General features: G+C 41.3%; 1 protein-coding gene across 1 annotated transcript in view; it reads left to right on the top strand.

Moving 5' to 3' along the window:
- The first annotated feature begins 2,447 nt into the window (after window positions 1-2,447).
- The window catches only part of LOC129860875 (guanine nucleotide-binding protein G(I)/G(S)/G(T) subunit beta-1-like), a 61,832-nt gene continuing 48,190 nt past the window's right edge, over window positions 2,448-16,089 (top strand). The window contains exon 1 of the mRNA XM_055931741.1: window positions 2,448-2,839. The gene's annotated coding sequence lies outside the window, so the exon portion shown is untranslated. The remainder of the gene's footprint in view (window positions 2,840-16,089) is intronic.

Below are 16,089 nucleotides of genomic sequence, written 5' to 3' on the forward strand. Positions count from 1 at the left end.
CACTGAGGAGTGGCTTCTGTCTGGCCACTCTACCATAAAGGCATGATTGGTGTAGTTCTGCAGAGATGGTTGTCCTTCTGGAACGTTCTCCGATCTCCACAGAGGAGCTCTGTCAGATTGACCATCGGGTTTTTTGTCACCTCCCTGACCAAGGCCCTTCTCCCCCGATTGATAAGTTTGGCCGGGCGGCCAGCTCTAGGAAGAGTCTTGGTGGTTCCAAACTTCTTCCTTTTAACAATGATGGAGGCCACTGTGTTCTTGGGGACCTTCAATTCTGCAGACATGTTTTGGTACTCTTCCCCAGATCTGTGCCTCAACACAATCCTGTCTCGGAGCTCTACGGACAATTCCTTCGACCTCATGGCTGGTTTTTGCTCTGACATGCACTGTCAACTGTGGGACCTTCTATAGACGGGTGTGTGCCTTTCCAAATCATGTCAAATCAATTTAATTTACCACAGGTGGACTCCAATCAAGTTGTAGAAACATCCCAAGGATAACAGGATGCACCTGAGCTTAATTTCGAGTCTCATAGCAAAAGGTTTGAATACTTATGAAAATAAGGTATCCCTTTTTTATTTTTGTAAATTTGCAAAAATGTCTAAACCTGTTTTCGCTTTGTTATTATGGGGTATTAGATGTAGATTGAGGATTTTTTTTGTGATTTAAACGTTTTTGGGATGCATTTGCTGTTTGTTTTGGTTGTGTTTCAGATTATTTTGTGTCCACTAGAAGTTCATGGTAAATAATCTATTGTCATTTTGGAGTCACTTTTATTGTAAATAAGAATGTTTCTAAACACTTCTACATTGATGTGAAAGCTACCATTTTTACAGATAATCCTAAATGAATTGTAAATGATGAGTGAGAAAGTTACAGAAGCAGACAAATCATACTCCCAAGACATGCTAGCCTCTCACCATTACAATAACAGGCGAGGTTGGCATTTTTTAGGGGGTATGATATTTTGCCTCTAACTTTCTCATTCAATGTGGAGGTGTTGAAAGCTGAGCTGTAGTCAATGAACAGCATTCTCACGTAGGTGTTCCTTTTGTCCAGGCGGGAAATTGCAGAGTGAAAGAGATTGTGTCATCTGTGAATCTGTTGGGGCATTATGCGAATTGGAGTGGGTCTGGGATGATGGTGTTGTGAGCCATGACCAGCCTTTCCAAGCATTTCATGGCTACAGATGTGAGTGCTATGGGGCGATAGTCATTTAGACAGGTTACCTTGGCATTCTTGGGAACAGGGACTATGGTGGTCTTCCTGAAACATGTAGATATTACAGACTGGGTCAGGGAGAGAGTGAAAATATCAGTGAAGAGACTTGCCCGCTGGTCAGCGCATGCTCAGATTACGCGTCCTGATAATCCGTCTGACCCTGCTGCCTTGTGAATGTTAACCTGTTTAAAGATCATACTCACATCGGCTACGGAGAGCGAGATCACACAGTCATCCGGAACAGCTGGTGCTCTCGTGCATGGTTCAGTGTTGCTTGCATCAAAGCGAGCATAGAAGGTATTTAGCTTGTCTGGTAGGCTTACATTACTAGACAGCTCACGGCTGGATTTCCCTTTGTAATCCATGATAGTTTGCAAGACGTGCCACATCAGACGAGCACCAGAGCTGGTGCAGGAGGATTCATCTTGGTCCTGTATTGACCCTTTGCCTGTTTGATGGTTCGTCGGGCGGCGTAGCAGGATTACTTATAAGTGTCTGGATTAGTGTCCCGCTCATTGAAAGCGTCAGCTCAGTGCAGATGTTGCCTGCAATCCATGGCTTCTGGTTGGGATAGAAACGTATGGTCACTGTGGGGATGCACTTGGTAATGAAGCTGGTGACTGATGTGGTAAATTCCTCAATGCCATCAGATGAATCCCGGAACATATTCCAGTCTGTGCTAGCGAAACAGTCCTGTATCTTAGCATCCGCTTCATCAGACCACTTCCATATTGAGCTTGCCACTGGTACTTCCTGTTTTAGTTTTTGCGGGTAAACAGGAATCAGGAGGATAGAGTTATGGTCAGATTCGCCAAATGGAGAGCTCTGTATGCACAACTATATCGCTGAAATCAGAATACTAGAACATTTAGAATACCAGCAAATCATGAAAACACAATTTGTTGTCCAGCCTGCCTGACCAGCCAGAGCCTTTATTGACTTCCCTAAATTGCCCAGCTGTACCGTGTTACTTTCCGCTAGAGTAGATTGGTGGTTGTCTAGTAGTAGTCTATCTTGTTTGTTTTATCACAAAAATGCTATAAGGTTCATGAATGGAATTTCAAGGGAGTACAAACTAAAATATGAAAATACAATATTTTGAAGCGGGATAGTTTTCTAGCATTAACCTACATAAATGTTGTACCAAATCCACCAAATGATCAGATTTTTGAATCGACGACGACCCTTTGTCGTGCGCAATGACGTGGCCGTAACGTGGGGTTTCCTAGAGCTGAGAGCAGGGTTACCGCGCCCATCTCTGCTGTTTGATGGCCGGGGGAAGCGTTTGAGATACTGGTGGTGTGAAGAGAGAACAGGGGAACGACGGTGGGAAAGACAAGAAGGATAGTAGAAGATTGGAACGAGACTGTAGTGAATTACAAGACCACCCCTAGACTCTCAAACGCAGTGTTTTTCCACAAAGCGTTGGTTTAGTAGGGTGAACATTTCCTCATCTTTGTGCCGGTGTGTCTCCTCTTGGCGGATCGAAACCTCTGTTCGGGGAGTGCCACTCCTCGATAGCTTGCTAGATCTAGTCTGTGTGCTAGCGGAGAGGAGTAGATCTTCGCTGTTTCCAGTCAATGCGATATAAACAACGGATACCCTCGACTGAAAACGGGTAAGTAAGTTATGAATTGGGACGCATTAATGGCAACTTATTTTTCTAAAGACGTAGCTAACTTCTGTAGCTAACATTGTCTGAGGTGACTAGCTAGGAAGCTAGGCGGAAGGGGTTAAATTGGGTTGAGTGACTCGCTGGTTGAAACTAACGGGGTGTGGGTGGGTAGGTAGGTAGTTGGAAAAGCACAATACACACTTTAAATTATTCGATGTTGTACTAATTTGAGTTGTGGTTGTAGGTAGTCACGATATAATTAACTTTATGCAAAGTTTTTATTATGGTGTGGCTTAGCTATTTGTCATGGCTTAGGTTTTGCAATACCAGTGAGTGGGCTAGCTAGCTGGCAGCTAAATGTAAGCCTCAAAGCTAGTGGAACTTAGCTTCTTTCGTAAGATCACTAGCTAAAGCTAGTTAACCAAACTGTCAACGTCTGAATTTGAGTTGCGCTGTTTGTCACGCATCTAACAAAATGGCAAACGTAGCTAGTTAACTAATATGGTGTGTGGATTCAGTCTAATTGGATTTTGTAAATCAAGATGAATGTGTTCGACGTTGGCTGACATTCCTAGATAACGAGCTAGCTAGGTAGTTAGGAAATTAGCTTTATCCAACCATCTTAAATACTAATTTAGTTAACTAAGTTATACCAAATGTCATAGATGGTGATGCATAACTTTTTAATGCATCTGACATTTTACCAAGGATTAAGTGGTCATATAATGCATAGAGGATTTGTGCTTTATAATACAACTGTAGCAAGTAACGTTAGGTGGTAATAGGAGACAAAAAATGGCTACTTCAACATCACTGGAGCCGAGAGTTAGCTAGTTAGCTATCAGTGCACCCCCACACACACTTTTTCGTAGTCCATAACAGAGACGGAGACGGTATAGAAAGCCATACTACTGCCTACGTTTGCAATTAGCAAGAAGCTTGACATGTTTCCGATTGGGCGTGTGAGCCTGCCAACAGTAGCCAACCAAGATGGAGCTAGCTGCTGTTAGTGTTAGGCTGGACACATTCGAAACCTATCGCCTAGTTTGCTAGCTATCTGTTTACGTTGTCATTCGCTGAACAGCCATTGTCAGCCAGCCACCAAATTATATTGCGTTACAGCTATCATATCTGGCGTGACAACTATGGTGGCACTAGATTATGGCCTTAATACACACCTACAATCAGCAACAATCTTGTCTATTAATGTTTGACGAGCTAGGTATTGCATAAATCAGCCACCTAACGTTATATTGCTAACTAGTAAGCACTATGTTTAGCCAGCTTGCTACTTTATTTGTGTACGGGCTGGCAGCATTTGATTGGCCTTAATTTGAGCCTCTGAATGTAATGATATACAGAGGAAGTAAATTAACGTTAATTGGATTTCTACAATCTGTTCAACCTGGCCATAGGTTTTACTGTACAAGTGGTTACACCTAATAGCCATACCCCTGGCCGCTCCAGTGTGAATAGTCTTTCATGGAGTAGACTAGAGGAAATGGGTAACGAGGAAGCAGCTAATCCTGTTACTTTCTAGAACTGAAAAGAAAGTGTAGGGAGGGGATTTTTTTTATGTCAACATTACAAGCGGCAAACATTCTAAACGGGGCTTTTAGTTGTATCGAACCAGAAATTGTCATAATGTTGAGAACGAGTAACAACAATGTTGCCATTGTCGATCGCCGGTTGAAAGAACTCGCAGATATGTTACATTTTGAGACGATATGTTACATTTTGAGACAATATAGGACGCCAGCAGGTTCAGTTTTCCAATATAGTTATTTGATGTTCAATAATATCTGTGTCACGTTAAACATGTTCCGTTTTTCAAAAGGGCTATTTGTAATTGCTGGTTCACAAAGATGAATTAATCTTGCTAGTTCGCTTCCCCCCTTGAATGAATGGGTTCCTGTATTCAGGGCCCAAGCAGCTGCAACGTACAAGATGGCGTTCAAAGCCCTTTTCCACACCGTTTTTTTCTGACTGAAAGACAGCAGCCCAGCTTCGGCTGGATTCAGGGGTACCATAATATATATCGATAATTGTAGTTAATAAACATACTTGTTAGCAAATATACTAGTTTCTGAATCATCTATAAACGATACAAATTATATAAAAGAGAAAACAGTGTTTTTCTAGTGTGGGATGTGGGACAACATTTAGGTGGACGGGTGTAGTACATCTCGAATATTAGCCAATGAGCAGCTAAAATCAGGAATCTACACATGTGTATTCAAATTTGATTTTGCTTGGTACACAAAAGCACTCAAGCTTTAGCTGTTCTTCATATGAATGAGATTTATTTCAAGGTTGGGCATTATTTTTTTAAATCAGTATTATTCCAATACAAATGTACGTTTCATTTTGATGTACAGTATTAAGGTAGTAGGAGTATATGGCAGCTTATATTCAAGTGTATGTATGTATCAAGGTAACAATTTAGGATATAAAGATTACTATAGTTTTGTACTGATCAGCAAGCTTGTAGTTCAGGAACCTTATTTTATCTTGTATTAGAATTTTTTTTTTTTATCCAAATGGAACCATAATACTTACGGTTTCTGTGTACTTTAAATGTCAGTGTACTGGGGCTGGTCCTTTACCATTGTCACATTTTGATTATAGGCTACCCGTACATGTATTTTTTTTACTTAAAGAATTTAATGTGACTTGGAGCAAAACAAGTAGTGTTGGCACTCGCCATAGGTGAAAAGGGAATTGTAAGGATTTGTGGACACTGATTATAAAATATCATATTACTTTCAATAGAGGGATTGGCCCAATTGCACACTCCATAACTAACACTTTTTTTTAGCAGTTGGGGGTGCCTGTCTCTCAGTTGTAGGATATTATTTTGCTGAACGTGGATGCGTTTTTCATTTGTTTTGATGCACTTGAACATAACTTCGTGAATCCTCCCCACATGTCTACGCCTCTACACAGTACTAACCATCCAGCAGATTGAAGAATGTATTCACTTTTATGGCTGTGCCAGGAGATTAAGTGATTTAACTGTAGTCCTGGAATAGTCATCACCTAATTTCTCAGTCTTACTCACAGGAATCTGAGCTCCACTGTGGTTTCTCTCATCATGCACGTGTGATTGAGTCTAATCAGTGACTACAGTATTCAGGCCTGCAGGCCTTTACTAGCTTACAGGTCAGAACACTACACACAACACACAGCCAGTAGAACATGAGAAGATGCTTTGCACACATCTACACACTACTGCCCCCTATTCAGTGTCAGTCTCAAGTAAGCTGTTGCCAAAAATATTTTCACTCATGTCAATGTGCACATTTCATTTTGACTGCGACCCCGCTGTAACCTTATATGATCCACTGCCTTGTGTTGACATCTGGCAGGAACTGGGCCACTCTGTAACACATGACATCTCACAATGTCCAGGAGGGTGAACAGGGAGTATGTCTATACATATAGTGCCATACATGGAGACTTCAGTCAGTATCTCTCAGACTAGCGGAGTTGACACTTCAGATGACTGTCATACTCACTAACATTCGCCATGACAATCAGGTTCCAGAAGCAAAATCAGAATATGTCTGAGGGGCGTTTGGCCCCCTGGCCTAACTTGTGCACCTGAGAGATGACACTAGGATGAGCATCACTATCAGGGGATGAGCTGAATTATCTGTTATTTTTTTAAGCAGATTTTCATCCCCCTGGATTTCTGTGAGCGCATGGTATGAATGGAATTAAAATCTTTGGAGTTTTGGGATTTCAGCTTTTAGGATTATGGGGCTTGGTCAGTGATAGTGCTGATTTTCCTCTTTTCCTATGATCCTGCTTTTAGCCATATGGAATTTCTTACTATTACAATAACATGCCTGCCCTGTTATGACTGGGGCTGCCACGGCCAGACTAGATGGGATCATGTCTCAGTGAAATGTTGGATTCTTACCTACACCCTTCATTTGACTGTACAGTTGTTGGTTTAGGATATCTGCTTCGCGTAGCTATATTGTGAGTTGTCATAACATTTGTGTATTTTGTGTTTTATAACAATGATGACACTCATCAAATTAAAAGATAAACATACACATCTTGGTATGATTTGTTTACATTAAAGGTAGACTCGGCGATATGACGTACTTTATATGCGGTAAGTAAACAGCATGGGTGGGTCAATTTCCGCAACAGCTAAGAGCATTGACGCTCAAGGCTCAACTTCTCCACTGTTTTGGTCCCGTGGCTGCCACGCTGTAACAGCGTGAAGCGAACCCGTGCACATGCGCAGATACTGTGTGTGACTTTGAGAGTGAAGTCTCATCTCGCTCGTCTCAATATCCGCGGTGCTGCTCATGGCAATGTTATTTAGCTGAGTCTACCTTTAACCCCGTTCCGCTAGCGGAACACCTCGCCAACAGCCAATGAAATTGCAGGGCGCCAAATTCAATCAACAGAAATCTCATAATTCAATTTTCTCAAACATACAAGTATTAGGCACCATTTTAAAGATAAAATTCTCGTTAATCCAACCAGTGTCCGATTCCAAAAAAGCTTTTCGCTGAAAGCACAACATATCATTATGTTAGGTCAGCAACTAGTCACAGAAAGCATACAGCAGTCACAAAAGCAGAAATATTGATGAAATTAATCACTAACCTTTGATATTCTTCATCAGATGACACTCCCGGGACAACATGTTACACAATACATATATGTTTTGTTCGATCAATTTCATATGTATATCCAAAAACCTCAGTTTACATTTGGCTTTGCCTCCAAAACATCCCGTGAATTTGCACAGAGCCACATCAAATCACAGAAATACTCATAATAAACATTAATATAAGATACAAGTGTTATTCACAGATTTAAAGATATACTTCTCCTTAATGCAACCGCTGTGTCAGATTTCAAAAATACTTTACGGAAAAAGCAAACCATGCAATAAATCTCAGAACGGCGCTCAGAGACATACGCAACCCAAAAAGATATCCGCCATGTTAGAGTCAACATAAGTCAGAAATAGCATTATAAATATTCACTTACCTTTGATGATCTTCGTCAGAATGCACTCCCAGGAATCCCAGTTCCACAATAAATGTTTGATTTGTTCCATAAAGTCCATCATTTATGTCCAAATTCCTCCTTTTGTTAGGGTCAGTAAACAAATCGAAACTCACGAAAACCCTCCTTTACAGTAGAAGCCTCAAACAAGTTTCTAAAGACGGTTGACATCTAGTGGAAGCCTTAGGAAGTGCAAAATGACCCCATAAACACTGTGTATTCAATAGGCCAAGCTTTGAAAAACTACAAACCTCACATTTCCCACTTCCTGGTTGGATTTTTCTCAGGTTTTCGCCTGCCATTTGAGTTCTGTTATACTCACAGACATCATTCAAACATTTTTAGAAACTTCAGAGTTTTCTATCCAAATCTATTAATATTATGCATATATTAGCAACTGGGACTGAGTAGCAGGCCGTTTACTCTGGGCACGCTTTTTATACAAACGTGAAAATGCTGCCCCCTATCCATAAGAAGTTAAGAATATGTTCTTACTGAGGAAATATTTAAGGGCCCAGTGCAGTACCTTCTTTTTTCTTCCTGTGTTTTATATATTTCCACACTGAGGCTGGAAAAATTCTGTGAAATTTTGAAAATGATAGTGCCCTTTTAGTGTAAGCTGCATTTGAAAAGATGTCTTTCAATTTCCGCATGTTTCAGTGGGATGGAGTTTTGGCCTGCCTGGTGACATCACCAGGCGGTAAATTAGTTAATAGACCAATAAGAAAGTTCCAAACCCCTCTGTCAATAACAGCCAGTTTTCCGTTTTCCCCAGACCACCCCCACACTATCCTAGCAAAAATCTTGCTTGAGAAATGTATCTTTGCTAAGAAGCTATTTTTGTTTATTTTTCACATTTTTAATTAACAACAATCACATTAAAGTACTTAATTGTTACCCGGAAATGGTTTTATATTAAGATTTAAAAAAAATGGCTCCATTGGACCTTTAACTTAGCAGCCCAGTACTTGGGGTTGAGAAACTCCAACAGACATTAACACCCTCGGTAGGCGGAACACCGCTCATGAGCAGAGGTTTCCTGTCAAACTAGACTATTCTTTCCTGCTGTGTCTTTCTGTCTTCCATGTTCCTCACTCCATCATTTTAGCACAGTCGGACAAGATCACCCAGGACAGGCAGCAGGTGTTTGACTGCTAATATTGGGCTTACTTACTTCAGTGGCCAAATAGCCAGAATAGCCATGTAATTCCAATAGATTTCCCAGACAAATCCTTTTCCTTGCTTGTGGCCTTACTCTCTCCTCAACCCCACCTGCAGTGCAGGTTGACAGCCCGTCTTTACTTTAGGGTTCAAAGGTGAGCTGCCTTGTCCTGTTTGGCCAAATCTGATCCATTTCCACCGGTGCTAATGATTCTGAGATTCTATGCAGTCGAATATCTCAGGTACCACCCACTCTTTTGCACTCACTCCCTAAATCCATCTCCTCCCTCCATTCCCCGAAGGGTCACGACACGGCCAACCTAACGTAGCAGGCGTAAATGAAACGCCTGAGCGGAGTTAGTTTTTCTTTCTGTTCCTGACTAGAGGGGGGAAAACTGTCGGGAGGTTCTCTTCACTCTTCAACCAAGCTCTCGCTCACTCTTTTCTTTCTCTCTCCTCTCTCTGCTGTATGACAAGGCCAGTTCTGTGGGGTGTGCCCAGAGAAAAGGACACCCTGGTTATTCTGGGCAACCCAGGTGTCTTGTTGTTACAGCTGATTTATGGAATGTCCAGTGACTGAAAACTGACATGGATTTACTAGATTGACTAGTGTGACTACTACCTTGTGTTATATCATTTTAGCTGTCAGCAACATAATCTGCAATTCTGTCCCATGATTTGCCTGAGGACAAACATGTCCTTTGTCAATATGTTTACTCTTTTATTTGTATTGCTAGTGCTCCCAATGTGTGTGATAACCCCTAGTAAATCCAAGCCACGTAGTTTTGGTTAGCCGTACACCAGTAGAACTGTTGTGGTAACTGTTCCGCTCACAAGCTAGTTTGGTTGAAGGTCCACGCTGTATGGCTCCGGCTTATCAGGGATGACTGCACGGCTGAGGGCCACTATGTTTTGAATAGTCAAAGTGAGTGGTGACAGGACTGTTAGTGACCCCTCTACTCCTATGTTGTTGGTCGTTCCACTGCTATGGAGTCCTGTCAACCTGAAACAGCACTTTGCATGGGGAACCTCAGGGCTCTGCTTCTTTGAATAAAGGCCCCTTGCTTTCTATTTACATTCAGCCCCATAGATTTGACTGCCGGGGGGAAATGTCACCAAACCAGAATTCTGAGCCTCTGATAGGAAGGCAGGCAGGGAGTGAGTTTTTATATGACAGACACAGTAAGTCGCTGGAATAAAAAGGACTGGCTGGCTGTCATGTGACTCTTCACACGCACTTGTTCCTCTCTTTTTGGTGTCTGGGAGAGAGAGCGGGAGGAGGGGTAAATGTATTCATGCAATCAAAGGAGTGTATTTTTCTTTTTAAACTGTCATGCTTTGGGCAAGCTTGACCTGTTTATTTTGTTTTTTTCTGATATGGAAAAGCAAATTGGGCATATGTCACAAGCACAAACTACACCTTTTTGTTTATGTATGTTTGAATGTAAAAAGTGGTTGAGTTGTAATTTTTGTCTTTATCAGACCGGTCTGGCTGTTACCATGAGCGTTGACTGTTTTCCCCTAATCCTCTCTTAATGACTGCCTTCACACCGTGGCATTTGGAGTATGTCTGCCAGCACGGGCGCTATCCTGTGGAACCTGTTTGACTCCAGCCTCCTGCTCAGGGATGATACTGCAAGGTGGGGGAGGGCCGGGAGGCCAAGGATGGGCCTGCCAGGCTGCAGAGGTGAGGGGTGCCTGAGAATTTAGGTGCTAGAGGGCAGGTGAAGGGTTACGTACACTCCCAACAGCTCCATTTCTCGCAAAGGAAAGGTTAACTTATTTTGTATGTTTTTCTTTGCTTCTCTGAGTGTTGTTAAATTGATTCCCAGGGTTATTTAATGTTTTCTTTTGTATTTTAACTATTTGCTGTTCAAGCAGGCAGAAATACAACCGGTATGAAACTTGTCATACTGGATGTTCACTGTATATACAAAAGTATGTGGACAACCCTTCAAATAGTGTGTTCGGCTATTTCAGCCACACCCGTTGCTGACAGGTGTAGAAAATCGAGCACACCGCGATGCAGTCTCCATTGACAAACATTGGCAGTAGAATGGCCTTACTGAAGAGTTCAGTGACTTTCAACGTGGCATCGTCATAGGATTCCACCTTTCCAAAACAAGTATGTTTGTCAAATTTCTGCGCTGCTAGAGCTTCCCCGGTCAACTGTAAGTGCTTTTATTGTGAAGTGGAATTGTCTAGGAGCAACAACTACTCAGCCGCGAGCACAGAGCGGGACCACCGAGTGCTGAAGTGCGGTGCGCATAAAAATCGCCTGTCCTCGGTTGCAACACTCACTACCGAGTTCCAAACTGCCCCTGGAAGCAACGTCAGCACAAGCACTATTTGTCGCGAGCTTTGTCGGGAGCTAGCCCGCTGCCATTGGACTCTGGAGCTGTGTAAACACGTTCTCTGGAGTGATCAATCACGCTTTACCATCTGGCAGTCCGATGGACAAATCTGGGTTTGACGGATGCCAGAACGCTACCTGGCTCAATGCATAGTGCCAACTGTAAAGTTTGGTGGATGAGGAATAATGGTCTGGTGATCTGGGGCTGTTTTTTCATGGTTAGGGCTAGGCCCCTTAGTTCCATTGAAGGGAATTATTAACCCTACAGCACACAATTACGTTCTAGACAATTCTGTGCTTCCAACTTTGTGGCAATAGTTTGGGGAAGGCCCTTTCCTGTTTCAGCATGACAATGCTGCCGTGCACAAACCGATGTTCATACAGAAATGGTTTGTTGTGATCGGTGTGGAAGAACCTGACTGGTCTGCACAGAGCCCTTACCTCAACCCAATCGAACCCCTTTGGGATGAATTGGAACGCCGACTGCGAGCCAGGCCTAATCGCTCAACATCAGTGCTCGACTTCACTAATGCTCTTGTGGCTGAATGGAAACAAGTCCCCGAAGCAATGTTCCAACATCTAGTGGAAAGGCTTCCCAGAAGAGTGGAGGCTGTTATAGCAGCAAAGGGGGGACCAACTCTATATTAATGCCCATGATTTTAGAATAAGATGTTCGACGTGCAGGTGTCCACATACCTTTGGTCATGTGTATAGTGGCTTGCGAAAGTGTTCACCCCCTTGGCATTTTTCCTATTTTGTTGCCTTACAACCTGGCACGAAAATATTTTTTTGGTGGGGTTTGTATCATTTGATTTACACAACATACCTACCACTTTCAAGATGCAAAATATTTTTTGTGAAACAAATTAGACAAAAAAAACTTGAGCGTGCATAACTATTCACCCCCCCCCAAAATCTATACTTTGTAGAGCCACCTTTTGCAGCAATTACAGCTGCAAGTCTCTTGGGATATGTCTCTCTCAGCTTGGCACATCTAGCCACTGGGATTTTTGCCCATTCTTCAAGGCAAAACTGCTCCAGCTCTTTCAAGTTGGATTGGTTCCGCTGGTGTACAGCAGTCTTTAAGTCTGTATGGAGTCCTGATGCTAGTGTCCCCTGTGAGTGGGACCTTTTATGATGGCCAACCCATCCCCTCTATCCCCATCAGTCAATCACCCCTGAGGTCCTGACTTACTGACTTCAATGGGACTCATTTCACATTATTATTATTATTATTATTATTATAATATGTTGAAAGGATACTTGTGCTAGGCCCTTGTGTCAACGTGTACACAAGTAAAAGCATTGTGTGACCATCTTTAATGTTATGTTCTCAATAGTACCAAGACACTCAGTCAATTAATTATTAAGTGAATGATTAAAGTTATATTTGATGCAAACAGTCACAAATCTGAATCACCATTAGTGAGGCTACCAGCATTGGTAGAAGTGCTGATACTGTAGTCTAGGCCTAGTATATATGGCAGAGGCAGGCAGCAAGACTGATTAACAATAACACACTGCAACTCTCTATAGATTTATACAATCAACTCCCAAAAACGAGGAACCCTGTCCCAAAAATGTATACATTTAGATACAGCAATATTATTTCGGAAGCTATATCGATATTTTGAGTCAAAGTATTGGTTAAAAAAAATATCTAAATGTATAGTACCAGTCACAAATTTGGACACACCTACTCATTTTTAAGGATTTTTTCTTTATTTTTTACTATTTTATACATTGTAGAATAATAGTTTGTCTTTACTATGAAATAACGTATATGGAATCATGTAGTAACCAAAAAAGTGTTAAACAAATCAAAATATATTTTGTATTTGACATTCTTCAAAGTAGCAACCCTTTGCCTTGATGACAGTTTTGCACTCTCTTGGCATTCTCTCAACAAGCTTCATGAGGTAGTCACCTGGAATGCACATCAATTAACAGGTGTGCCTTGTTAAAAATGAATTTGTGGAATTTCTTTCCGTCTTAATGCATTTGAGCCAATCAGTTGTGTTGTGACAAGGTAGGGTTGGTATACAGAAGATATCCCTATTTGGTAAAAGACCAAGTCTATATTATGGCAAGAACAGCTCAGACACATCTCAACATTAACCTTTCTGACTCCGGGGTTCCGCTAGCGGAACTCCTCCCACATTCCACTGAAAAGGCAGAGCGCGAAATTCAAAAAGTATTTTTTTGAAATATTTAACTTTCACACATTAACAAGTCCAATACAGCAAATGAAAGATACACATCTTGTGAATCCAGTCAACATGTCCGATTTAAAAAAAAAAATGTTTTACAGCGAAAACAGCACGTATATTTGTTAGCTCACCACCAAATACAAAGGACAGACATTTTTCACAGCACAGGTAGCATGCACAAAGCCTAACTAACTAACCAACAACCAACCAAACTAACCAAGAAACAACTTAATCAGATGACAGTCTTATAACATGTTACACAATAAATCTATGTTTTGTTTGAAAAATGTGCATATTTGAGGTATAAATCAGTTTTACATTGCAGCTACCATCAGAGCTACCGTCAAAAATGGCACCGAAGCAGCCAGAGCAATTATAGAGACCAACATGTATTACCTAATTACTCATCATAAAACATTTCTTAAAAATACACAGCGTACAGTAATTGAAAGACACAGATCTTGTAAATCCAGACAATATTTGCGATTGTCTAAGTGTTTTACAGCGAAAACATAATATAGCATTATATTAGCTTACTACAATAGCCTACCACACGACCTCATTCATTCATCAAGGCACGTTAGCGATAGCAATAGGCACGTTAGCGTTAGCGAATAAACCAGCAAAAGATATTAAATTTCACTAACCTTAATAAACCTTCCTCCGGTGACAGTCCTATAACATCAGGTTATACATACACTTATGTTTTGTTTGAAAATGTGCATATTTAGAGCTGAAATCAGTGGATATACAACGTAGCATAATGTGCTAACGTAGCATCTTTTCCCCAGAATGTGCGGATATTTCTATTAGACTCTCACCTATTCTGACCAAATAGCTATTCGTAAACATTACAAAAAAATACATGTTGTATAGGAAACGATAGATCCATTAGTTCTTAATGCAATCGCAGTGTTAGAATTCTAAAAATATCTTCATTACGACATAAGACTTAGTTATGGTAAGGGAATAACCAAAACCGGAGCGCAAAGCTACTAGTACACAGTTCGACAGATATATGAAATAGCATCACAAAATGGTTCCTACTTTTGCTGATCTTCTATCAGAATGTTGTACCTTAGGTCCTTTGTCCAGAAGCGTCTTTGTTTGGATTCAGAACGTTATTTTTCCCTCTTGAATTAGCAAGCACACTGGCCATGCGGCGCTAAGCTCTCCAACGTCAACAAAGGCAAACAACGCAACACAACTAACGTCCCGAATAAATTTCAATAATCTAATGAAACTATATTGAAAAAACATACTTTAGGATGATATTGTAACATGTATCAAATAAAATCAAAGCCGGAGATCATATTCGCAATAACAGGTCCCAACACGCGCCTTGCAGAAAACAGAAAATGCGGGACACCTTGTTCCAAGAGGGATTATTCAACGTCAGACAGAGATAATCAACTCCTTTTTCCTCTCACTTCCTCTTGACATCCGGGTGAAGGTGCAAAGGAACAACTACTAAAGGACACCAATAAGAAGATACTTGCTTGGACCAAGAAACATGAGCAATAGACATTAGACCGGTGGAAATCTGTCCTTTGGTCTGATGCAGAGTAGGTGAACGGATCTCCGCATGTGTGATTCCCGCGGGAAAGCATTATGGTGGGGGTGCTTTGCTGTTGGCGATTTATTTAGAATTCAAGGCACACTTAATCAACATGGCTACCACAGCATTCTGCAGCGATACTCCATCCCATCTGGGTTGCGCTTAGTGGGACTATAAGTTATTTTTCAACAGGACAATGACCCAAAACACACCCTCAGGCTGTGTAAGGGCTATTTGACCAAGAAGGAGAGTGATGGAGTGCTGCATCAGATGATCTGGCCTCCACAATCACCTGACCTCAATAAAATTGAGATGGTTTGGGATGAGTTGGACCACAGAGTGAAGGAAAAGCAAGTGCTCGGCATATGTGAGAACTCCTTCAAGACTGTTGGAAAAGCATTCCTCATGAAGCTGGTTGAGAGAATGTCAAGAGTGTGCAAAGCAAAGGGTGTCTACTTTGAAGAATCTATTTTGATTTAACACTTTTTTGGTTACTACATGATTCCATATGTGATATTTCATAGCTTTAATGTCTTCAGAATTCTACAATGTCGAAAATAGTAAAAACAAAAACTCTTGAATGATTAGGTGTGTCCAAACTTTTGACTTGTACTGCATATCTATTTTTGGGAATGTCATACTCTACTCTGAGGCACATCGATCTGCAGGTTTAACATGGTGAGATTGTAGACTCCTAAATTGATAGGGAAGTTTGTTTTAGGGGATTTTACCGCTAACTAGCTACTAGGGATGCACCGATATTACATTTTTGGCAGATACCAATATCCGATATTGTCCTTGCCAAAAAAACAGATTACGATATTAAAAATTTTAGCTGCCTTTTAAGCATTCTAGTACAGTTAAATAGTTCACACACACGGACGCAGCGGTCAAAGGCACTGCATCTCAGTGCAAGACGCATCACTACAGTCCC

Source organism: Salvelinus fontinalis, chromosome 8 (genome assembly GCF_029448725.1).
Source record: "Salvelinus fontinalis isolate EN_2023a chromosome 8, ASM2944872v1, whole genome shotgun sequence".
NCBI classification, from domain to species: domain Eukaryota; kingdom Metazoa; phylum Chordata; class Actinopteri; order Salmoniformes; family Salmonidae; genus Salvelinus; species Salvelinus fontinalis.